The following is a 27,289-nucleotide window of genomic DNA, read 5'->3' as shown; positions in this document are numbered from 1 at the left end:
TTGGCGAATGGTTCTTTCAAAAAATTGATCAATTCGTTCACGAATGATTCACAAAAAATTGAGGGTCGTATACTTAATAGGAATCGAGCAAACCTAGTGAGATTTCAAGTTTCATCGAAATCAGTTCAGCCATTTCCTAGGTAATGAGTTTTGAAAAATTCTGAAAAAAAATTTTGTCGCTCGACAAATTTGAAAGCTTTGAGCTTTTGAAAATTTTGTTTTCGATTACGCGCGAAACCTACGAACTTTTGGATCATGGTGCAAGTGCGAAATCATAGGAATGGTGATGGACTTGTGATACTTCAAGTTTAAGAAAAATTGGTTCAGTCGTTACTCAAGGTAATGATTTTAAAGTGAAAAATGTCGAAAAAAAATTTTGTCGCTCGATAAACTTGGAAGCTTTGAACTTTTGAAACACGATGATGGTGACAAATTGTCCGGCTAGTATCCAAGGGCTGACATTTTGAGTTTCATCAAAATCGGTTCAAAGGTTCCTGAGAAATAAATTTTTAAATGAATTTTTAAGTGAAAAATGTCGAAAAAAAATTTTGTCGCTCGATAAACTCGGAAGCTTTGAACTTTTGGAACTTGATGATGATGGCGAAATCTCCGCTAAGTAGTGTAGTTCTGAAATTTCAAATTTGATCAAAATCGATTCAGCCGTTGCTGAGAAATTAAATTTTATGTGTAAATTCACCTCATCACATACGAGTACTTAAATATTTAAGTAAAGACTTGGCACACGAATTCATTTAAAATTGAACTTTTAAAAAAATTATTTCTCAGGAACGGTTGAACCGATTTTGATGAAACTCAAAATGTCAGCCCTTGGATACTAGCCGGACAATTTGTCACCATCATCGTGTTTTAAAAGTTCAAAGCTTCCAAGTTTATCGAGCGACAAAATTTTTTTTCGACATTTTTCACTTAAAAATTCATTTAAAAATTTATTTCTCAGGAACCTTTGAACCGATTTTGATGAAACTCAAAATGTCAGCCCTTGGATACTAGCCGGACAATTTGTCACCATCATCGTGTTTCAAAAGTTCAAAGCTTCCAAGTTTATCGAGCGACAAAATTTTTTTTCGACATTTTTCACTTTAAAATCATTACCTTGAGTAACGACTGAACCAATTTTTCTGAAACTTGAAGCATCACAAGTCCATCACCATTCCTATGATTTCGCACTTGCACCATGATCCAAAAGTTCGTAGCTTTCTTACGTAATCGAAAACAAAATTGAGCTTTTTCAAATTTTCGGGGGGTGACTTTGCACAAAATTTATTAAAAATTTAATTTCTCAGCAACGGCTGAACCAATTTTGATCAAATTTTAAATGTCACAACTAGGCTACTAGCCGAACATTTTGGCATCATCATCAAGTTCCAAAAGAACGCAGCTTCCAAGTTTATCGAGCGACAAAATTTTTTTTCGAAATTTTTCAAAATTCATTACCTAGAAAACGGCTGAACCGATTTTGATGAAACTTGAAATCTAAGTAGGCCTTTACGATCTCTACAATTTCGCATATTCACTTCGATCCAAAAGTTCGTAGCTTTCGAATTAAATCAAAAATTCAAAAAAAAAATTGTATATATATATATGTATACTGTCTTATAGTACATTGCGAGATCCGACATATACACAGGCATTGCGAGATCCGACCCAAAAAATTTCGAAAAATGCTAAAAACTCAAATAATAACCCTACAACTTCGTTCGAACGCACGTTCCAGTGTGTAAACAGTGCCTTTCTATGCATTGCCGCCATCAATTTCGCGATCCGCATAAACCGAGATCCACCAACGGCCTAAACCTGATTTTCGGGTGGATCTCGCAAGATGCGTCGTTTATCTATTTTCAAAAATTGTATATAAGTATATAAATAGTAGGTAAAACGAGATCCGGCTGAAAATGTGTGTACAGGGTCCCCCGGATCTCACGAGTACCATGGCATATGAGAGAACTTGCGAGATCCGGCAAAAGGATCTCAGGATCTCGCAATGCCCGATTTTATATAAAACGGATCTCGTAATGTATGGTTTTTACATGTATATATATATAGCCGCATACAGGTAAACTCATAACGTTTTGTATAAACAGCAATCTCAAGACCCCTCTGTAACTTCGTTGCTGTGCATACGCTCGACGCGTCACCCCATAGGCCTGATAGTACTCGATGTTAGGCCGCGTTATATTCGTTAACTTGATTTTTGGGTCACCTGTGGAAAGGTATTTCATTGCCAGAACATCAATTTTTCAGAAAAGCTTTTTTTTAAAAGTCTCATACGTCTCTGTTTTTCGCAAATGCTTTTTTCACAAAGCATCCTACAGAAAAATAACCAGCTCTAAGCAGAAAGGAAATTTAATTCTCTACAATTTCCTTCATCGCATTTTTTTCCTAGGGTGCATACTTTTCCCATAAAATCAATGTTTAGATTGAAAAACACGAAAATTTTGACCTGTCTAATCAACTTAAAATTAAAATTCAGCAGTCAAAAATTTATTTTAGACGATTTTTAACCACGCCATGTGAAAGAAGACATCTTTAACCACCAAAATCACCAAAAAGAACGTAAAAAACGTAAAAAATGATTCTTGGCAATAAAAACCTTTTCCTCATATCCTCATACCTGTTAATTAGGCTATGTACTCATTTGAAAATTGAGTCAAAAGTGAAATTGTATATACAGCAATCTCACGTCCCTGCTCAAACTTTGCCAGTAGACTCCCCACACCTTGTAGATTCATATGGGTGTGATTTATCGGCACGACAGAAAAAGGCGTTTTCACGACGAGAAAAGGGCATTTTAACGACAAAAAAGGACATTGCACGGGAAAATAATCATTTCACGACGAAAAAAGTTTTCAAACGACGGTAAATGAATTTGAACGACGATGTAAGATATTGCCCGACAGAATAATTTATTGCACGTCTATATAATATATTCAACGACAAAATGTGCACGACAAAAAAATGTAGAAATGAACGACAAAAAAAATGCAAGTTTATGGGAAAACGAACGACATGAAAAATTATAAACAGCACGTCACAAAAAATTAAAAATAAAAAGTTCGTCTACTAAACCAGCAGTGCTTTTTTCGATTTCGCTGGCCTTCCATGAAGAACGAAGTATGAGCAAGTGTTCAGATCAATCACGTAGAGAACTGTATAGTGTATGTACCTGGGTAATTCTCTAAAAAAAAGGGTCAATTTTGATATTATGCGGGGTAACATTTCTATGAGAACAGTCAACCAGTGCTGCCACTTACCAGAAAAAAATGTTAGATTGGGAAGCTAGCAAAAATAATTAAAAATTGCTCTAAAATTGGCGCAAAAAGTGTGTGACAGTTTTCAAATGTGAAATGTGAACTTCCTATAGACTTATTGCAATTGCAATTTGCACAATACGAGTAATATACCTTTGTGTTCTATGATAATGAGAATGTGTCAATTTTTTTCCAAAAAAATGAAGTTCATGACACTTAATAACATTTATTTTTAAAAACATGGCGTGTGACAGCCAAGTCCAAGAACATTTGGGGTATAAAATTGAATGTACACCAATGAAAGGAGGAGCTAAAAATCTCAATACCAAATGTGAAATGTGTGGGGAGGATGATCATTCAATGGACCAAAAAAAAGAAAAATTCATGCTAAAATCTCTGAGAAATTTGCCACGTACACGAATTTTACCTTTTTTTGAGAATTACCCACCTATACCTAAATGTACTATCACTTTTACTGATAAGGACGCGACAAGGTGGAAAGTTTCACAAACGTTCTCTACTCTCGTAAATTCATGTTTACAAGTTGTTTTTTTTTCAAAAAGAGTAAATTTTTCGAATTTTTTTTTTTGGCGGGCAATAATTTATTTTCCCGGGCAATTACTTTTTAGGCGGGCAATAATTTATTTGGATGTGGATTAGATTTCTTTCGCCGTTTGTATGAAATCAAATTGTCGTTCGTATTACCTAACTTGTCGTGCTGAACTGTCGTTAAAAATCGTCGTTGAAATAGCCTATTTTGTCGTTCAAATGGTCTGTCGTTCGAATCACTTTTTCTGTCGTGCCGATATATATTTCCCGATTCATATGGCACCTCATCGAAAAGTCACGTCCTAAAAAGGTTACGAGTTTGTCAAAACGTTATGAGTTTGCTGGTTAATCTAGAAAAAAGTTACAAGTTTACCCCCTAGAATATTTATCTATATATAAGTATATAAACCTTATATAAGGAAACCTGAAATTTTGGGAATGAGCCTATCGTGATCCCAGACCCTCGAAACGCAAAGAAAAGTCACTCCCCGACCCAACTTCCACTATCGCAACAAATACAATACTCCACTTTTCTCCGAAAAGTCGGTAATATGCTAAAGAATATGTTCTTCTGCCCTACCAATTACGAACAAAAGCCAGACAAGCTAGGTAATTCGGCTGCCATCACGCCAAAGTCACCAAAGCTCTTGGCTGCATTAAACATCTACATACGTTATATCCCTTTTCGTTTTCGTTTCCATTAGCACGTAGCCTTAGCACTAATAACGGATACTAAGGGCCGGATCAGAATATTCATTAATTTTGGTTCGATACAATCCAAAATTTGAAGCATGTAGGTGTGCGATTATACGTATGTACCTTACCCATGTGTAGAATACCTGCAGGTACATTTATAGCCAAAACATCAAAAGCCTTTCAACCTCTAGCACTATAGATACCTATACTACGAAATCCTTGACCATAAAAAGAACATTATTATTAGATCAGCTTTTACACTAAAAATTAATATTACCTACTTTTACTACCGTCTTTATGAAAACTGAACTAAGATACATATTCGGTGCACCAAATTCTAGAACATTAATAAATAAATAATTTTCACCTCACTTTACAGTGTTACGCAAAGGGTCATAATAGGAATACTCCAGCTTGCTAAACAGAATTCCAAATACGCAGGTAATTCGCTGCTTTTTTCTCACTTCAGGTTGCAATACCGAACGTCAAAAACTTTTCAAACTTCCAAGTATAATTTTATAAATTCGAAACTCGTATAATTTTGTATTTTTAGTCATGTTTTGTATCAAATTTAAACTTCATTACGCCAGTGCCCGAGTTACATTTTAATATTAAATTTGAGAAAAATTAATATCGCGGCTTCTTCTGGAGAGAATTAATTTCACAAACTTATTCTACCTACCAACATGAACGAAAAAAAAAATGGAAAAATACCCAAAACCTTGTTAATTTTTACGTTAGAAGGGAGTCTGAATATGAAATCATAATAAAAACTGACAAAACGAAGCTCGACACGAATTTTAAATAACATATCTACCTATATAATTTTTTCCCACCTAGATTATGAGAAAAAAACCACAGCAGGGTTTGAAAATGACACAATGAGAAAATTAAAATTTTAATCTGCGTGTTTGTAAGGTACGTACCTACCTACCTACGTTACACGTACCTATTTTATTTTTCATTTAAAATGTAATGGCGTTTTTCCTTTGATAATTGGAATGACTCGTGAAATTACCTATATTAATCTTCTCGAGTGCCATCGAGTTCAAAAACATCTAAACCAAAAATGCTAATTAGGTATTTGGGTGAATGAATTTTTCCAAATAATTTCAAGAGGATCTTAGGTATCTACTTAGATATCTATTTGTCTATTTTGTGGTATCGACTAGGTAACAAAATTGCTGAAAAATAAATAAATTGAAACATCGAATTGTTATAAATCATCCACGAAAATGTAAAAATCTGGATTCTAATTTCAATAAACCCACCTATGTACAAACCATTCAGGATTCAGGAGCAAAAAAAACCTAAACTATCCTTTTTGAAAAAGGTAATCGTATCTACTCAACTAAAAGCCATCATCGTAAGTAGGTACCCACTTGAAAAACCCATGTAAAATGCTAATTGGCTAGTCCTTCACCTACACTTTCCGTTTACCTATCGTAGCCTTTTAGGCACGGTTGAGATTTTTTATCACATCAAAGGAAAATACTAACTTGTTTATATTAAATAAATTTGTTAATTCACCGAGCGACCTTTTGATTAAGAAAAAAGAACATTACAAACACACATACAAATGACCTACGACCTTGTTTAAAATTCGATTTGTACAGACGATTGTTTTAAATCTATTTATATAGGCCTATAGACCAAAGCAAGTCGTTCGGAAGAACACTCCAGTTAGAAGATAATGTTGCTATTCAAATAGTACCTACCGATGGCTGTGCGAATAAAACAAAACTCCTTCGTTAAAATGCCAAAGTATCGGTTTTTATGTTCTTTTGTATAGATTTCAGTTTCTTATAGTACTTCGAGTAAGGTATATTTCGTGAACAAAAAAGATTAAAAAAACAAAAAACAAATACCTGCTGGACGATGGTGCTTGTACGCGTGCTTGACAAACTCGCAAATAACCGAGAGCCGAGAGGAGCAACTTTTTACCGACCACATTCCATATGTGTGTTGTATTAAAATGGATTTTAGAAGAAAAAAACCGGATACAGAAGCCGGGAAGTCATCTTCTGCATGGTGCTTGGTCGTATCGCAATGAATATAGATCGGATGAAATACGTAGAATTGTGTAATTTTTACGCAATATAATCGTGATCCCGTCAACCTGTTTCATTGTCGCCCCCTTTTTAAAAGTATTTTTTTTTCTTTTAAATGCCAGATTGACCATATTTTATCCAATGACAGCAATTTCTTTCTAAGCAATGGTGTAATTATCGACATTGTTCGTGTAGAAAAACGTGAAGAAGATAGAAGAAACGTGCTGTATGGGTTTTTGTTCGCTGGGCTCAGGTGTGTGTGCTAAAGATGGTAGAATTTAGATTAGATTAACGGGCCTAAAGAGAGTATTGGATTATTTCCGGTCATTGCATTTAGATTTCGAATTAGATTCATCGATTTTTGGTTGAAATGAAACTGAAGAAGAAAATGCTACTTGAACGACTAGGTATAAATCTAAATATTTTAGAAACACGTGAAATATCTTGATTGGTAGTCGTATTCTTGAAAAATTTCACGATCAAGTAAAATAAATCTTTTTTTAGGTGTGCAATTTACGAAAAAAAAATATGAAGAAATTTATTTTATGAGAGCATATTATCACCCAGCTCTCAGAACTAAATTTTGAGCTGCTGAGATAATTTTTCGATTTTTATTGGAAACCATTGCATAGTTCTCTTTAAAAAGAATAATAAGTAAATAATTATCTGAATCGATTGCCAGTTTGCCACCTTTTATTGCCCGATCTGAAGCCTCCGGCAAAAGTTGATTCTCCAACAATTTCAAATCGCTCCAGAAGGCATTGTAACCAAACCTTGGCAAATGAAAATGCAATTTCTAGTTTGACATTTCGAGTCGATTAGACCAGATGAATCGCAAATGTAAGTACAAGTTGAAAAATATGGTTTTTTTGCAAGCTGGAAACCTCGGATTTTGAAAAATTTTTGAATTTTAATTTTTGATGCGAATTGTTGGAAGCTTCAGACCCGCTTAAAAAGTGTAAATATTTTATCGTGGATGTTTCTTAAGAGGGGGGGGGGTTGGAGAAATGTAGAGAAAAATGCGAGTTATTGTTTGCAAAAATTGTTGATTTTGGAATTTTTTCAGAATTTGAGATTTTTAACTTGTGAAAAAAAAACACTACTTTTCAGCCCATCACGCAGGGTTGGCGATTCACTGCCCTAATCGATTCGAAATGTTAAACTTACGACAGGATTAAATTGTCGAATTCCAATTTGAAGTTACTGGAGATTACTGGAGAAAAGTTGGACTTTGCTGGAGGATTCAGATTGGCTGGAAAATTATGACAATCGATTCAGGGGATTGACTTTCGGAGGTACAAATAAATTTTATAATTGTAGCAAAAACTGACGATTTTGAATTTTTTTTTGAAATTTCAGGTTTTTGAATTTGTAAAAAAAATACATTTTTCAACCCGTAGAATTTTTCTGAAGGCTCCAAATGTGCTCGAATATGATGAAAATTAATACACGTAAACTGATATTCAGATTTTTATCTCTATAGAGATTCACTTTTCCTATAAAAAAATCAACATTATTTGTACCTATAACACTCAAATAATTTCCGCAATTTTCAAAAATTCACCAAAATTCGAAAAAATAACTTCGACGGATAAAAATTTATATTCTTGAGTTCCTTCATTTCCGATTTAATTTTCGGTATTTTTAAAAATTGACTGATTCCGTCAAATCTGAAAAGCATGATACCTACGTATGAAAACCAAATTTTCAATGTTTCAAATCGATCTCCATATCTGTGATCGGATTTTGAAAATTAATTGTGAAAGTGTATGACATTTTTGTAAAATTATAATTTTTCAAGGACAATTAAGTTTTTCTTTTTCTTAGTTTCTCGATCAAAAATGATTTGAGCCTCACCCTAAATCATTTAAGTGATGTCACTGTTTTTTTTTTAAGGAAGAAAAAACTGTTGACTTCTGTTTGCGTTGGAGCCTTCAATTTTTTAAAAAATGACAGAAATGAACGTTTTAAAAAATTGTAAAATTGGTAAAATTTGTAAAAATGGTTCAAATAAAAATTTAATATTGTTTTTTCAGCATAATTTAAGCAGATCAATAATGATCTTTTTTTAAATCTTAATTTTACTGACGACTCACTTTTGCGTTCTTTTCAAAAAATCCAGATCGCAAAAAAGTTGTCGGATAGTTATGATCAATGCAGTGGAGATACTCATTTTGAGATGAAAGTCTTCCAGAAATTTTTTTAGCTCTGGAGGTGCTCCTGGAAGGAGGATATGGGTCATAAAGAGGGAGGATCATTCTTGAAAAAACTATATTTTTTTTCTTTCTAACCTTTACCCTGCCAGTTTTGGGAAAAATTGCACTATTCCAAAAGGTAGTATCTGAGATTCTGTATCCACCTAGGCCATTGTTATCCAAATCCAAGACTTTTTTTCAGCATTCTACAGAAAGGTAAAAAATTTGCAAATCGCATATTTAATGGTGAATTCATGTTTCGGAACTTTTTTTTCTCGAATATTTCGCATTGATCAAGCTAAAACATGGAAAGATTTCATTTCTGCAATCTGCAGAAATATTTTTGAACGAGTGGTGTTAATATTTTGGTCATTTACATATTGCCAATTTCAAACAGCCTGCCCAAAAAGTTCCAGCAGTTTTTGGTGGTATTTTTCTCGATTTTTTGAAATTGGAAATACCTAATGACAAAAAAGTTGACACCAACTGCGTTCCATTTTGCTTAATTTATCCGAAATATTTGAGGAGAAAAAATTCCAAACACGAATTTACCTAAAAATAAAGTGATTGGCAAATCTTCAACCGCTGAGTAGATCCCTAAAAGTGATTTTGGATTTTGAGGGCAATGGCCCAGATCGGTGCAGAACAGAATTTCGAATGTTATTCTTGGAACTGGACCGTTTTTCCGAAAACAGAATGTGTAGAAGCTAGAGCGAAAAAACCACGATTTTTTCAAAAAAAAAAATCTCCTTTTGAGAACCCATATTTCCCCTCGGGGGGCATATCCAAAGCCTCGACTTTTTTTGAGTAACTTTCGAGAATCAAAATACATACCCATTTAATACTTATGATTGTAGTTTCCACTGAATTCAATCAAAATCCTCAAACTTTTTTTTCATACATTTCCATTCAATTTTCAATGATTTCCATCAACCTTGTCTTTGCTATTTTAAAAACGTTTCCAAGTTTTATGCAAAAATATGTCAAATTTTTCTTTCATTCTCATTAAGTATTATTGTATTTTTTTCAGGACTGTACCATATTATTCGGGGAGAAAATTGGATCCAAAGATAAAGAATATCCGTACGAAACCGGATCACATTTTGCCTGAGTATATATATTGACGAAAATAATCAAAAATGAGGCAACTAAAGTACTTACTTTTCAAACAATTTCAACACAGGTAAATATTCAATCAAATAGTTTTATCAATTTATCACTTTCTGATAAAGAAATTAGCTTCTAAGATTTTTTAAATCAATCAATCAGTCGATCGATTAATTATCTATCAATACATATAAGCTTAAGGCACTTATAATTACTCTTCCTATACTTAAACATACATTCAGCTTATCATTTTCAACAACTTCATCTCAATCTAATTTCCATCTTTATATTACGTTAGTTGCTAATCTGTTGGCGATATAATAACACTCCGTTAAAAGAAGAAAAAAATTGCAAGGAACATGAAAAAATCCACGTTTGACGTTACTCCGCCCAAATAAATTTACGTGCAATAATACTTACAACGGCTCCTCAGCCCCAAAATCATCACGTACCTGCATGTGAAAACGTAGTATTAAGAATTTAAAACTTCACTTAACCGAGCACTTAACCTTACGCAGGCCAAGCACTTAGAATTTATAACTAGTCTCATTAATTTTCAATTCCCCTCGATTGATTTTGTGGCTCGATATATAAAGGGAAATTTTTTTTTAGCAATTTGGCCATTAGGCGACAGGATGAAAAATCCTATTACATTAAGATTGCAACATTGACGCCTGGTATTTACTTAGGGAAGAAGAGTGAAAAGAAGCTCGTCGCGAACCCGTTATTTAAACTTTAAAAAAAATCTATATTAGATACACAATTAACTACCACAAACGATATCCATTGGCGATAAATTGAGCAGCATCGCAACAGCAACGAGATGATTTATACGTAGCGCGCCGACAAGTTAATTAATTTTGATGAAATTATTCCGCATCATGCGCCAACCGTTCTCAATCGAATTATAAATTAAGAAATCATAAACGTACGCATATACAAAATACGATTATTATGATGTTTATAAAAACAAACGCTACCGAACTTCAATCTGAATAAGTTGCAGAGGGAGATATGTTTCAAAGATAGGTATTGCTAGTTATCGTATTTTTTGATTAGGTAGGTATTTCTATAGATCGTTGAATGAAGACAGCAGCCGTCTGCCTTGGACGAGGAAAGGTAGATAATTGTTAATCATGATGGTAATTGAAGTAAAAACGGTCCATGTTACCCGCATTGTAAATAAAAGTAATGTTTTCCACCGCGAATTGGTTTAAATGGTCGTTAACCGCGAAACCTCTCTATTTCTCTGTCTCTGTCTCGCTGTAGCCGAGTCATATTAATCTTATTGGTACTTGGATCGGATCTCGTAACCGTATTTACATTTGTACGTCTCAATTGGACCGCAGATCGTATAGATGACAAGTATATCATTGCGAGTAGCTTCTCGTAATAGCAAAGACCTATGCAGCCGGATACGAGTCTGCGCGGATGATTGTTCTGTCAATACACCATATACCTGCAGAAACTGGTTGCTTCGCTGAGGTAGAAAATTCTGCACGTACGTACGCGTAATTTATGAAAATCTAGGTAAACAATCGTCCAGCGAGTAGAGTGGATACTCGCACACGAGCTCTCGCTGACTATTCCGCTTATGAAGTTTATGAGACAACATTTACACGATCGTCGTCGCGCAAAATCCCACATACCGTTGCCTACGTGGAGAAAAAAATTCCTCACACAAGCTCGAGAATGACTGCGGCGTTTGTACTTTTCAGCTTGAAATTTTCTTCTGCCATTCCCGCGATGTGCGTAGTCATAACGAATTCTCGGTTTCTCTCTCTATATACAAATCTCGATACTAATTTAATTCTCGAATATACGTCGAAACACGTAACACTGCATACAACGTTCATCGTCAAATTATTAACGACATCGTAGCTTGTCACGTGTACCTATTCCTTTACCTATATAATTTGGTAGGTAGCTCCTAGTACTACATAATTTAGGCGTAATTTTCGATGCCAATATACTGTTGAAAATTATCCTTTATTCGGCTCATCGCACTATATAACTAATCCCTAGTTACTTTAAAATGAGCAATTTCCAACGTTTACATAGCCAATAGGTATATAAAATATGTTTTCATATTGTCTACGAAACAGAGATGGTCGGTTTGTTAGTATAATTTTAAAATGTGCCAACCAAGTCGAAATCGTAGCTCTCCCTCTCACCCTTTTCAGCTTGTCTTCGGATTGCAATTAATTTCGCATTCTGACACTAATTAGGTTCTAGATACCACGTACTACCACGAGAGAAGGGTAGATATATTATACATAGATGAAACAATCCTCACGTCGGATTTCTGATCGCAGAGACTTTTTAAACGGTACCTTATGCGAAATACTGTAGATAGGACGCGAGTCGACCAGCACCAGATTTCAAATCATCCGTTCACATATTTCATCTCTCAGCCAGTTATACATATCGATGCGAATCTTAGACAGTTTTGACTAATTTTTCTATTTAAATTGTTGCGAGATTTATGGTCGTTTGGTTTATGGAATTTATCTATTAAAGAAATTGTCGGTAAAGACTGTTTATCATCTAGCAGAACGCTACGAGCTCTCGATTTATTAGCAGACGGTATCGCATTATTCTTCATTTAGCAGTCTTACCTTTTCGTTCGTACTTCGTGGCGTATGCTTACATTTGCGTATTATGAGGATACGATAAGAAAGCGAAAGTTTTCGATGATTGGTTTTGTGCTAAGGAAATAATATATAGATAGGTAGTGAACAGTGCGGTGTTTTTTTTTGTCTCGAAATTTTCAAACGGGGAAGCGAGAATAAAAACAATAGAAAAATTGGCACGATGTTTCAAAATAAATTTTTGTTTAATAAATTGCATAGATGTCTCGAGCAGTGGTAATGCATCTTATAATTTATGTAGATGAGGTATTGACCTCTAGTTCGATGATTTCCTTCGTTTTATCAATTTATCATTGTGTTTGATGTAGCGCAGTTCTTCCTAAAAATACACTTCTTATTGATTGGAAATGGACTTTGAAATGAGATGGAATGGTTTCGAATTTTTTGAGATTTTTTTTTTTTAAATTGGAGTCCAAGAAATACTATTCTTCCACTTACGGGACAATTAGATCTCGTAATGTGATTTTAGCAAAAATGTGATCTATAAATAAAAGATTCTTGGAGTAACAGCTGCCCATTAAAACTTTTCAAAATTTTATATTTTTTTCTGGAAAATCGTCTGAATTGACCCAGCACACTTTTGCAGTGAAAACTTGATTGAAATAGAATATCATTAGAGTCGTTGCTGCCAATTTGATTTTTTTGAAATCATGTTGCATTTTTTTTTTTTGTTGAAATGTCGAATACAAAAATGAGGTTTCAGTTTTAGTGATCAAAATATTTTTTTTTTTGGGAAAAACGCGTTTAAAGTTTTAACCCTTTCGGCTATGAGACAAACTGACGGATAAAATTTGAAGTGCTTTAAACTGAGTAAGACCGGTTGCTTCCTAGAACTCAAAATTTGCTGGAAATCGCACATTCAGAAAGTATTCATGTCACAAATCGCAATAAACCTTGAATTGACTATTTTTCGATTTATGACACCGAATAGCATTATAAATCAAAATCAAGCCTTCTGAGGCATCTGATATTTCAAAATGAAAATATTGATAACAAGCATTTTTAAAAATAGAAAAAAAGATGAGCTAAAATAAAATAAGTTTGTGTAAAAAAAGAAATTTTTGAAGAAAAACAAGGCATGCGACTTCAGATGGTTATTCAAACTGCAAATGTTTGAAGGTGTTTGCTTGTGGGAGGATTAAAATTGATGGAAAAAGCTTTGTGTTATAGAGAGCATTTTTTGAAATTTTGAAAACTCGTGTCACAATTCAACCTGAAAAGTATGACATCATTTTCATTTTCTGACACATACATCTCTCTTGAGGTGATTTGCTTGGGTGAGTAAGTTACCTCAGAAGATGACTAGGTGAACTCTTGCGAGCATTTGAATTTTATGATAGATACTGTGTCATAATACAGCCCTCAATCTGTTTGTCATAAGGAGATAATAAAAATAAAATACGTACGTCATGTTGTGGAATTACTGGAATTACTTTTTAGAAGTCATCTTACAGATAATGAATTGATTGAGCGCAGTCTTTATGACACAGTATCCATCATAAAATTCAAATGCTTGCAAAAGTTTACCCAGTCATCTCCTGAGGCAACTTACTCACCCAAGCAAATTATCTCAAGAGAGATGTATGTGTCAGAAGATGAAAATGATACACATTTTTTAGAATTTCATTGAAAATTAGCGTTGAATTGTGACATGGGTTTTCAAAATTTTGAAAAATGCTCTCTATAACACAAAGATTTTTCCATCAATTTTAATCCTCCCACAAGCAATCACCTTCAAACATTTGCAGTTTGAATAACCATCTGAAGTCGCATGCCTTGTTTTTCTTCAGAAATTTCTTTTTTTACACAAACTTATTCTATTTTAGCTCATCTTTTTTTCTATTTTCAAAAATGCTTGTTATCAATATTTTCATCTTGAAATATCTGATGCCTCAGAAGGCTTGATTTTGATTTATAATGCTATTCGGTGTCATAAATCGAAAAATAGTCAATTTAAGGTTTATTGCGATTTGTGACATGAATACTTTCTGAATGTGCGATTTCCAGCAAATTTTGAGTTCTAGGAAGCAACCAGCCTTACTCAGTTTAAAGCACTTTGAATTTTATCCATCAGTTTGTCTCGTAGCCGAAAGGGTTTTAATGTTGATTTTTCTGGCAATCGGGTATTCAACTTTAAACGACTGTAACTTTTTTCTGGAGCAGGATGGAAGAGTAAGATAGCGATTTTTGAGAATATTTTTCGCTTGAAAATCATTCATAATGTCAAAATAATTTTTTTGGTTCCTTCTCTGAAGAAAAAACGCGTTTTAAGTACTGGTGTCCATTTTTTTAAGCAATTTTTTTACTTCTAAAAAAGCCCGAGTAATTAACTTTTGAACGACTTTAATTTTTTTTGAAACAAAATGGAAAAGTAGGATTGTGATTTTTTACGTGAAAATCCGCCAAAAAGTCAGAATAATTTTTTGTTAACTTTGCCGAAAAAATTACTTTTTAAAGCTTTTTTGGAGCCCATTTTTTTGACAATTTTTTCACTTCTGAAACAGCTTGAGTAGGTATGTACGGTAAGTAATCATATTTTAACCTACTCTAACTTCCTTTAAAAGCAAGATAATGGCGTGGGGTGGCAATTTTTGAACTTTGAGACTTTTTTACATAAAAATCTGTCAAAAAGACAAACAAGATTTTTTGATCATTATAAACACTGAAACCTTAATCACACATTTTTGTTTAAATACTTGTATGCAATTTTGAGTCAAAACCATTGTAAAAAAAAAGGCAGACACATCTTGATATTTTTTGTGCTCTTATCCACAATTTACAAAGATCATGATTTTTTATGATCTTTGATTCAAAACCATGAATTTTACATTGCCTTCAAGATAAAATTACACGAGTTTCTTAGATTTCCACGATTTGCTCATGAATTTCTCGCATCACAGCTTCTGAATTAAGATGATAAATGTTCACAAAAAATAAGGATCGTCCAAAATTATGAGTTTTTGTGTTCAGGTTCAAAATCCTGACTTTTTGATGTCCTCTCATGAAATTTAAATTTCTCGTCTAACTCTAAATTACAAAATTATTTTCATTTTTGCCAACCGTGCCAATGACGAAGGAGGTAGAAGGCAAGCGGGACAATTTGCCCACGTTTTCCAGGGGGTCCGTCTTTTTTTTTAATTCATTTTTTAGAGAAAATGAAATCGTCAACTTTGAACTGAAAACTTCGTTTCTGAACAGAAAACAAAAACGTACCTACATATTTTGTTTTTAAAGAGAGTAGATATCCAAACGTCATTTTTGGACAGAAAATGAAACTTTTATTTTTGAAGAAAAAAAAACTTTAAATCTCATTTTTGAAAGGAAAACAGAAACTTCGTAAAACAAAAGCTATTAAACTTTGCTTGTAAAAAAAACCTCTCTCAAAAAAGTTTGTCACGAATCAAAATTTGTTCTTGACCTCAACTTTCAAAAATGACATCTTCAACAATAAAAAATTTGAAAAATTGGCCTGATGTTTTCAAAAATTTTCAAGATGCTCTCATTTTTTTTGCCTCAGGCTCACGTCTCACATTGGCTCTCTTTCGCTCTCATTTTGCTCAGGCAGATACATGATATTCTTAAAATCAACAATAGTGATGATTTTCGAAGGAAAAGTTTAAGTTGTTTCTAAAAAAAATAGGTAAGTAACTACGAGTAGGTATATTGGGAAAAATGTAATAAAAACGTTTTTCTGAGGGCTTAATTTTTCAAAAAATTTCAGCTGTCACTCACTTTGCTGTTGAAAAAAAAACTTGTTGTTATAGTACCAAATAAAATTTGAAAATTTTTCTATAATATTGTTGCATGAAGCTATGTACATACCTACAATCTACATCCTTTAAATTTTTGAAAAAATGGGAAGGTCAGAGGAGTGAGAAAGGTGTAGCAGTGAGAGGGTGAAGAAAGGAGGTTGTATTTGAAGATCTCCACTTTTTTTGAAATGTAATTATAGCATAATCAGTGATGATCTTTTTTGTTTTCTTTTGCATCTTGGTTGCCCTTTTGGGGTAGGGGGAGGTAGCTCATTAAGATTGTTATTGATCTTCTACTGTTGCAATTTATCGCCCCCTTTCTCGGTCTAGTTTCTTCTTCGGTCAGCTGCATTTTTAATTCATTTCTAGAAATCAAGTGTTCAATTTTCAGTAATTGATTTTCGAACGATCTCTCAAAAAACGAAGTTGGATCGGTTTCCTATTCGTCGATATGACATTTGCTTTTAAATATGATAATTTTTTGCATTCTATAGGTAGGTACATGTTCCTGCCTCGAGGCATCGTTGAATTCGGCGGCCTAAATCAGCACATCAAACATAAATTAATATCATACTGTTGTAGGCCCCTTCATCACTGTTAATCTTCTCTTCCGTACTACATAGTCTATAGGTACATATATTATGTACTTAGGTATAGGCATTCTTAATACCAGAACTCACAAGTTAGTTCGCCAATTTTACCATGGACTAGGCCAAGTTAGCAAACTGTGACGTATGTACTGCTATACTATACGTATACTCGAACCAGTATAATGATTTATAAGAACATCGAGGGCGATCCACCGCTCTTCACTCAATTGGTGGCAGCCGTGATCAATAAATTATCGAATTTAATCGCACCGAGGAGCTTTCTTTTCGCGGTAAAAAACTACAAGACTACTACGAAAACATCGTAAACTATAACGAAGTAGGAGGCGGAAGCAATAGATGGGGAGGCGAGGCGCAGAGTGGAAAGAAAACTCGACATTCGAATTAATGACTTTTATTAAATGATCGTCGTCTGATATGATTTATATACGACATGAAAAATCAATAGTAACGATGAAGCTATTATTTCATCTAGCGTAATTACATAGTGTTTACTTCATCCTGAATGTATAAGTCAGTGTGTGAGTGTGTGAGCTAAGTACGCGCATGTGCAGCTCACGATTCTCATCATCTCATCTCGTAAATTCTAATCATCGTTTAGATAGGTTGGTACTTTTGGGTGGAAAAAAAAAATTTTCCTTTGATAATGGTCTCTCGTTATCGGTAGGTACCTACATATTCGCTTCGGGGAGTTCAATTAATTTTACATTCTGGTTGTGTTCCAATATAGAACACCACCGCGGCACCGCCGCGCCGTGTCAGTCGTCGTCCTCATCAGCATCAAGCACACAGCACACCAGGTGAGGTGAAGCGTGCGCCAAAACAAATTCGCTTGATATCTTTTGATCCACCGTGTATTCTTACACATTTTCCATGTATCTGCTATAAAATTTATACTTTTTATGGTTACTACACGGCGAGATGTTGAACGAGCAACGAGGACCGCGCCGCGCGCCGCCAACGTGCGGCATACTGTATGTGATTTTATTACCATTTATACTACCTACTGACGGCTCTGCAATATGCCATGAATACGACGATACGTTTCGATTATCGGCGCGATATACTTTCTCGCCTTTGATTACCGCAGTCGGCGAACAGACTGTCGCTCTTTCAAAACGATTAATGATCGAAGATAAAACGTATTACCGTTTCGATTGATTCGTTAACACTGTTTATGGAGCTCGACTATGCACCGAATTCTAATATGGCAACATTAAATAAAAATAATATATCTACGAACCTTCGTAAATAAATGTACAAGCAGATACCTTCGTATGTATATTTACCATACTTACGAGCACATGGAGCGAATTTTAATGTTGGTAGGCTTCAGTTGCCTTTGAATGGCTTTGTAATATTTAAGTACTTACCTACCTATACCTTCTATACCTTTTAAGGAAACAATCATCCATTTTTCAAAACCATGTATATAAGTTACTGTATAGGTACTCGTAAATTACATGTACGAATTTTGATTTGAGTTCGTAGTGGATTAATAAGTACCTACCTAATGGACATCTATGGACATCAGGATAGAGTGAAAAATATGTAGAATATCTTGGAATTTGACGAAAATTGACCGGAAAGTTTAATCTGACTCTGAGTTAGAAACTACCCAGAAAATGTTTATGCTTCTTACAAGTGGACCTTTACAACTCGTCAACTCCGATCGAGCTGAAATTCGACTCACTGAAAGAGCATGTCATAAAGATTTCAGAACCTAATTTTCAGCTACCGGTTAACCGATTGATTTTTCACATTTTTGACGAATTTTTGAAAAATGGCGGAAATAGCTAGTACCTAATTGGTAGAGGAGAAGGTACAATTATGGACCCAGGTACAAATATGGACCCCCCCCCCATGGTTTAGTGTACAACCACTAGCGCTATGGTCATGCTGGGGTACTAAAAATTATACTAGTAGTGTAGTATCGATGATCCATGTACTTATTTCGGATCCATGCAAACTTGGGTGTCTCTCATCAGCAATTGTTTTTTTTTGCGCATTATTTTCTTCACAATGGAAAATTTTACAAGTTTTTCATTCAGTAATTCATGAACTATAAATAAAGTTTGGAAAAAAAATTATTAGCGAAGTAAGTAGCTTACAATGTGTACTTTCAAAATATACTTTCATATTTGTCTGTACTTCAACTGATTTTCATAATTTTTTTCATTTTTCATAAACTGCGCCGATTTTTTTCATGGGTATAAATATGGACCCCTACATTTTTTTACCTAATTTTGATTCAATATTTTTTAGAATGTCGCGAAAAGTGTTATTAACAAAGAAGACAAGTCCAAAGTGTCAAAAATGGAACCATGATTTTTTCATTTTTCATAAACTTGGCCATTTTTTTGCATGGGTATAAATATGGACCCCTAATTTTTTTTCATTCAATTTTGATTCAATGGTTTTTAGAATGCCAAGAAAAGTGTTATTAATAAAGAAGACAAGTCCAAAGCATCAAAAAACATCTTCAAATAAATTTTTGTTCAATTTTCTGAAATTTTCATTCATTTTTTTGAGGGGGTCCATATTTGTACCGGAGTCCATATTTGTACCATTTTATGTCACTTTTCTAAATTTCAAAAATCCTTTAAAGCCAAAAAGCTAGAGGGGGTCCATATTTGTACCTTCTCCTCTAGAAAAAGTAAATATGTATACAGTATGACACAAAAGTAGTGCTCGGTGGCTTTTATTTCCAAGTGGGAAGAGCTAGCGAGATGAATGAAGAGGCGTTGAAGAGGAAAAAATAAGAGCTTTCAAAAGCGACCTTGAAAATTTCAGGTCCATGCACAGGGTGTCCACAAATTGCAAACCGGTTTGGTCAAAAAATTCAAACTGGTTTTTATTGGCGCAATGTATTCTACACACTAAGGCGACAAAAACGAGATACAAATTCTTTAAAACCGGTTCATTAATTTGCAACCAGTTGACAAAAAATACCCATAAATTGCAGACAGAGAAAAAAGCTTGAAACAAAAGTTGTAGAGTGTGAAAAATTACACAATTCTGTCTAATCACATTTTGAAACCGGTTCATTGGTTTGCATTTATAGCGACCAGTTTTTGACCATCACCTAAAAATTGGAGATCGAGAAAAAAGCTTGCAACAAAAGTTGTAGAGTGTGAAAAATTGAACCATTTTCGCTGATCAGATTTTGAAACCGGTTTCTCAATTTGCAACCAGTTATCAAAAATTACCTAAAAATTGAAGATCGAAAAAAAAGCTGAAACAAAAGATGTAGGGGAAGCGTGTCTAAGATGGCATAGTGACGATAACTCGAAAACTACAAACTGTAAAAGAAATTTTTTCGCTTAAAATGTTGTCAACACTGTAAACATTGAATCCCAGCATGTGACAAATTATTAATAGCCGAAAATCAAAAAAAAAAAAAATGACAAACAATATATTGCGGGTTGTGATTTTTAGGTCGTGCTGGACTGTCGTTGAAAATTGTCGTTAGAATGCCATATTTTGTCGTTCGAATCACTTTTTTTGTCGTGTCAATATAAATTCCCCCTTTTTGATAATCACCTAAACATTTACACTCCACAACTTTTGTTTCAAGTTTTTTTTCTCTATCTTCAATTTTCAGGTGATTGTGAAAAACTGGTTGCTAAATGCGAACCAATGAACTGGTTTCAAAATGTGATTAGACAGAATTCTGTAATTTTTCACGCTCTACAACTTTTGTTTTAAGCTTTTGTACCCATCTGCAATTTTTGGGTATTTTTTGTCAACCATGGTTTAAAATTAATGAACCGGTTTCAAAAAATTCGTATCACGTTTAAAAAAACAGTTTCAATTTTTTGACCAAATCGGTTTTCACTTTGTGGACACCCTGTGCATGAACCAGAAATTTTCAAGGTCACTTTTGAAAGCCCTTATTTTTTCCTACTCAACGTCGCTATTCGTCTCGCTAGCTCATTTTCCAGCTGGTCTGGAGCCTCCAGCAATTAAAATCCGCTCCAGAAGGCATCATAATCAATTTCGGCAGCTGAAAATTTAATCATGTCATAATTTTGACCTTCAGAATCGATTACCGTAAATGAATCACAAATCTGAGAAGTCGAGTTGAAAAATGTATTTTTTTTACAAGCTAAATATTCTTAAATTAAAAAATAATTCTAAAATCTTTCATTTTTTCAACAGATACCCAACATTTTGTGTATTCTCTTCAAGTCGACTCTCCCTTATCGATGGCCACCATTTTTGAGTCGATCTGGAACCTCCAGCAAAAGTGGACTTTTCTCCAGCTAGGTACTTCAATCGCACGCAATGTTGCCAAAAAATAACAGGCTAAGTAATTTCATCCATTCGATGTTCATTTTTTGAATTATTCCATGATGAGAGAGGAGAGGAGATGGTCGAATTTAGAAAGTAGGTAAAATAAATTTTACAAAAATTGATTATTCTGATTTTTTTTTCAAATTTGAGATTTTTTATCTGGTAAAAAAGTACATTTTTCAACTCGTTACCTCAGATTTGCGATTCACCTGCCCTAATTAATTCAGAAGGTCGAACTTGAGACATGTACAATTCAATTTTCAGCTGGCGAAGTTGACTACAACTCCCTGCGGAAGACTGGACATTGCTGGAGGAAAGGCATCTTTTGCTGGCGGTTTCAAATCTGCTCATAAAGTGATTGAAATTGATTTGAAAGTTGACTTTGAGAAGTAGAAGAAACATTGACAATTTTGCAATTTTTTTAAAATGTACCTAAGATTTTTTAATTTGTAAAAAATAGACAAAACTTTTCAATTTGTCACCTCAGATTTGCGATTTAGCTGCCCTAATCTATTCTGAATGAGATCCAACTTGATATGACAAGATGAAATTTCCAGCCGCGGAAGCTGATTACAAACGTTTTCTGAAGGGATTGAAAATCGCTGGAGAAAAGTCAACTTGGCTGGTGGCTTTCAGATTATACCAAAAATTGATGACAATTGATTCCAGGGATTGACTTTAAGGGTAAAAGAAATGTTCAGTAATTTTTTGCTAAAATTGATGATTTTGGAACTTTTCTGAAGGTTGGGCCGCCAACTTGTAAAAAAAATGCACTTTTCAAGTCGTTACTTTGGATTTGCGATTCACTTGTCCTAACCTAATACCTAATCGATTCAGAAGATCGCTTTATAGACAGGTTGAAAAATTCTGACAATCGATTCGAGAAGTCCGTTTTGTAATTGGAGAATGTGAAAATAGGATGCATACTAAAATTCAGCTTTATAGGTCAATTTAGTGAATTTTTTTTCATTTCTGATGCAATAATAAGTAAGTAAGTAGACATTTTAAAAATTTTATCAAAAATTGAAAAATACACTTTAGCACTAGAAGTTTTTACTGGTGAGGTATCCGTTGCATTTTTGTTTATTGCTTGCTTTTTCGATTTTGCTTCGTCGTGTTCAAAATTTAGCTACAATTTACCATGAGAAAAAGGTCTTTGCGAACTGAGAAGCTAAAAAAATGCCTGCTCAATTCTATTTCCAAAAAAAAAAAAAACAAGAAAAAAATTACGAACAATGAAACACATTTCGAGCCAAAAATTGAAACAAAAAAAATCTACAAATTTGGCTCATTTCAAAACGAATAAACGTTATTACTGTAGTCAAACTAGAATAAGCTTCCGCTTCGGAAAAAAGGGAATAAAATCCTATCCAAGCCCATAATAGAAATTAGGAATCTCGATGGTTTGCTACATTTAACCAAACGCGCTGAAAATTTTCAATTTGAACAAATAAAAATTTTCAAATATTTACTTTTATAGGCTGCGGGGCTATAAAATTTTTTGATTGCGTTGACATGCGAGATGAAGTTATAACACGAAATCTCCGTTACAATATTGGCCCTATCGGACGATAGTAAAAGCCAAATAAACGGGATATTTTTCATTTTAGGTTGAACGTTGAACTTGACAGAAGTTGGTATTCTACTGTGTTTGGCCTTTGGCGTTTCTTCATTATCTAAATAGAGACGAAGAAATATCGGTTGGAGGAAAAATTTCGAGTTGTATTATTCAATCGGTAGTATAACTAAAGGTTATCGATAAAATCCATATAGTAAACTGAGAACTTCTCGATGTGACTTGGTGGTCTTATTGCTAGTAACTCTGTATACAATGATTACAAAATGTGTCAACTTTTAAGATACATAACGCCCCATTTTTTTTTGGCCGCTTTGAAAATTTCTTCTTTACGTTGTTGTGGTAGTCGGGTACGTTGACGCCAGCGCGTTCGCAAAACGGACGGAAAAAATTCTCCGTTGGTTTTTATTATACGCGAAAGAATTACGACTCAATTTTACTCGTGATTAATTAAAATTTTGCCAAGATCGCACGTTCACGTCTCGCCTCCTGCTTGAAAAATACTCGGATGCTGCGTGTACGAGTATAACACAACTTCTATATAGAGCAGAAAATGTACGTATAATACCGCTAAAAAATGATTCAAAATTATCTCGTGCCGAGTAATTTTGAAAAATTTTTTCCTCTTTGGTAAACGGCGGTGTTAACGATGTATAAAATATTTGCTGGCTGCCGCGTATATCATCGTTAAACGCAGCTATGAAATTGCATGTCACATGTAACATTAGTAAATTCCTCAAAAATCATTTTACCACCACCAACCCCGGGTGTTGCGGTCTCTGACTCGAAGAGATGAAAACGTTTCTTCGCAAGTTGTACACAGCTTTTTGAGAAATTTTTCTCCACAATATGCTCGTACGTGCCGCACATAATGATCTCGTTGCGTACACGTGCGCGCACGTCACGCTTCTGTCGTTCTTTTCTGCTCACTACTTCTCCTTACACCTCTTTCGGTATCATTTCCAATATTTTTTCGAATTTTAAAAACGATAACCCCTTTCGTATTTTGTTCCACTTTTTTTCTTCACGGGAGAACTATGCATAAAAAAGAATACCCTCACGTAGGTTTTCCGCCTCATCGTCCTCCCTTTTTCGAGTTTTAAATTAATGTACTCTTTTTTAAAATAAAAAGTATTTCAAGATGACGACGATACGACATAGAATGAGCGAAAAAATTAATCCATTTTCGTATCAATCAACGACGACGACGCCAGCAGTTATCAAAATGACAAGTGGTCTTTATGCGTGTCCGCCTATCGGAGGGTCGATCACCTCGATGAAAATTTGCTCTTTTTTTCTCTCCCTTCTTAACCTAATCGACACATTTTTGGCACGTTTCGTAACCGCGTCGCTCGCGCTGCTGTGGCGTAGTAATACCTCCGATCACACTTTGCACACCATATCGTGTAAGTGTAAGTGGAACTTTATTCTTTTACTCGAGGAAAACGTGCGACCGCGTTGGGCATTTATTGGAAACAGGGTCTCGAGCGAAGGATCGGTAGCGCGAAACGTATTTCGTATAATTTATCACTCGAAAGCGTCGCCCTTTTTGTTGCCATCGTTTTACAGACGTTTCTTCTTATGTTAATACTTTTTAATTTCCGATATTCTCGCCGATTTTAGGCTTTTTATTGATGGTGAGTTCGATTAAAGCCTGTAGAGTGATTTGAAGTTCCTGGAGACAATTTTAAAATCGGAGGAGGCTGCAGAGTGGTCCCAAATTAGAAGTTGCTGATGGAGGAAGGGATGTTGAATTGAAAGAATTATCACATTTGGTTTATACTACGCTCAAAAAAAATTGTACAACATGAAAAAGTTTAAGTCATTCTAAAAACACTTTTTTGAATTTTTTTAAATTAAAAAAAAAACTTTAAAAAATCAAAATTGAACTTAAGCATTTGAAATTTTGATCAAGTGGCTTCAAGATAATTGTTCTTTCAACCTGGTTTGGTTTCGTTCAAATTGGAAAATGCCAGTTCGAAAAATTGCCTCGTATGTACGAATCCAACGTTAGTTTTTCCTAAAAAAAAAAAATCAGGGGCAAAAAAGTACAATAATAAAATCTGGTTCAAACCCTCTTCTTTACATCCTGAGTCGAATGAAGGTGGTTTCAAATCGTATTGGACTCTCTAGTGAATTTTTAGAAATTTTCAGTTTTCTAAAAAACACCATAAATCTGTCCGGATTTCAAAAAAGCCTCTGGACGCTCCAAAATGACTTGAAACCCCCTTCAGTAGTGACTTTTCGCGTTTGGTGAAATTTTGTGGAAATCTCAAGTTTCAAAAATCTGCTGAAAGCTCCAGTACAGCTACTCAAAACTGTTTGAAACAGTTTCCAATCGATTTGGCGTGTCGAAAATAGAGTGCTTCCATTTCAGCTTTCCAAGTAAATTAAAAAGTCACAAAAAAATTGAAAAATACTCTCAAGCGCCTGAAATTTTTTTTTGGCAGTATTTTATCAACACTCTTCCGATTTACTTTTGTCTGCTTCAAAATTTGTTTTGTGAGTAGGAATATTTTCCCTGCGAGTGAAATTATTTCAGAAACATATCCAGATTATTATTTTCTTGCTCATAAATACCTCATAGTTTAATTTTGAAATATGTACTTACATTTTTCAATTTCGCCCCTACCAGATTCTTGAAATATTTTCAGCAGTGGATTACTCAATAACAGCGATACCTGCCAAAATGGAACATTTTCCCATAGTTAGGGGGTTTGAAAGGCTTTTTGGTGATATCATAAAAATCAGTGTTGCCACTTTTTTTCGTACAATAAATTAGCTCGATAAGTTTCGAAACGTAGTTTTCATATTGTTCCAACTTTCAAAAATTCTGAAAAAAATATATTATGGACAACTTTTTATGCTGAACAACATATTAAAAAATTGTGATGGTACCATGTTGCAAAGTTGATTTCAAAAAATTTTAAGTTTGCGAAAAAATGCGATTTTTTGATTTAAAACATGAAAAAAAGTTTTGATAGGTGAAGTTGACCCATTTGACCCCTATTTTTACGTAAGTATCTAGGCTGTTGAAAAAGTTGAATAACCCCTTTCATCCCTCGATGAAATAAACTCCTCACAAAAAAATCAAAATTCGAAAAAATTCAATTTTCAAGTCTAAACATCAAAAAAAGTTGAAAATTCAGGTGTCTTATTTTGGCCTCTTTCTGACGTATTTCATGAAAAAGTTGATAAAAATTACACTCACAACAAAAAAAATAAAAATTCATTTATTTTTTGAATCTTCTTGAATTTTGATTTTTTTGTGAGGAGCTCATTTCATCGAGTGAAAGGGTCTGATTTTTATGGTATCACTAAAAAGCCTTTCAAAACTCCTAACTATGGGAAAATGTTCCACTTTGGTATCAAGTAGGTAATCCACTGCTGAAATGGATGATATTTTAGGTTCACTGAAAACTTTGACACCCCCCTGGCTGCCTGTAAAAATGGGCTAGAGGGCTACGATTTGCGCCATTGGTCATCCCCTTGGAAGATCTTTCCACAGGAAAATTTTCAAAAAAAATCGCCGACCCCCCCCTTCACTAATGGTCCAATTGACGTGGAATGACCCCCCCCCTGTCGATGTTTTTGTATAATTTATTAATTCATTGTTATAAGTACTCGCAAGGAAAACATTTTCAAAACGATTTGCAAATTTTCAAGTGTGCTCAGTAGCTTTAAAAGTGGTTTTGAATTTTAATGGTAATAGTATGTATGTACGTATAGAACTGCAGGTTGACTTATCGTAAACATCCACAATTTTTCTTTCCATCTTCAACCAAGAAGTTGTCGATTAGTGAGACAAAAACGCCTATCGATAAACGCACATTCGCGAAGATAAAGACAGAAAACCTCTCGGTAAATCGATAAATTCCATACCTAATTATCATAAAATTGAATGCGAAAAGGAAAATCCCTCTATAAAACAGACAAGTGCGTTGTTAAATATAACGTTCCAAGTGTTCGAACTGCTCAGCTAAGTACCTCGTCTCTATGCTTACTCAAGTCAGCCAGAAAAATATCCAATAAGGGTCGATAGGATTAGGAGCAAATTAAGTAAAACTAAACTAGAAATGGCTCCGGGATAAGACTCGTTTCGCTCAATAGTTAAGAAGAAGGGAATAGTCGTACCATAAGAAGGAAAGCGAGAAAAAAAATTCTAAACTTCATTTTAAGCTTCTTGTTGCGGTAAGGTTCATCAAAGCAGCCATAATATAGCTAGATTTCCAGAACAATAATCTTTTCACTAAACACGATATAACTTATCGTTGTCATTTTATCAGGCAAAAACTTAAATTTATAACAATTTTCCACACCTGGAGTAGCATGTGATATGGCATCAGGATAGAAACTTATAAACTCGTACTAATGATTCGCGAATAGGTAGGTGGAAGTTTGCTAAGATGACACTTTCCTTTCCTTCTACCCTTGTTACTCGCGAGTTCTCGTACTATTGCTTTATTTCATGGCATGTTGTGTAGTCACACGTTCGGAAAAACTTGTCGTTTTTATTTTTCATCGCTTTTAAACTTTTAT

The 27,289-nt window shown here is 34.2% G+C and overlaps 1 protein-coding gene and 1 long non-coding RNA gene across 4 annotated transcripts in view; one reads left to right on the top strand and one right to left on the bottom strand.

The window, feature by feature from the left end:
• LOC135849425 (cardioacceleratory peptide receptor-like) overlaps window positions 1-27,289 on the bottom strand; it is a 124,546-nt gene that overhangs the window by 60,796 nt on the left and 36,461 nt on the right. The window lies entirely within an intron of this gene.
• The window catches only part of LOC135849426 (uncharacterized), a 109,262-nt gene that overhangs the window by 50,116 nt on the left and 31,857 nt on the right, over window positions 1-27,289 (top strand). The window contains exon 2 of the long non-coding RNA XR_010559533.1: window positions 9,791-9,943. This is a non-coding gene — a long non-coding RNA (uncharacterized LOC135849426). The remainder of the gene's footprint in view (window positions 1-9,790; window positions 9,944-27,289) is intronic.

The sequence above is a fragment of the Planococcus citri genome, chromosome 5, assembly GCF_950023065.1.
Source record: "Planococcus citri chromosome 5, ihPlaCitr1.1, whole genome shotgun sequence".
NCBI classification, from domain to species: Eukaryota; Metazoa; Arthropoda; class Insecta; order Hemiptera; family Pseudococcidae; genus Planococcus; species Planococcus citri.
This window is presented reverse-complemented; position numbering and strand designations above follow the sequence as displayed.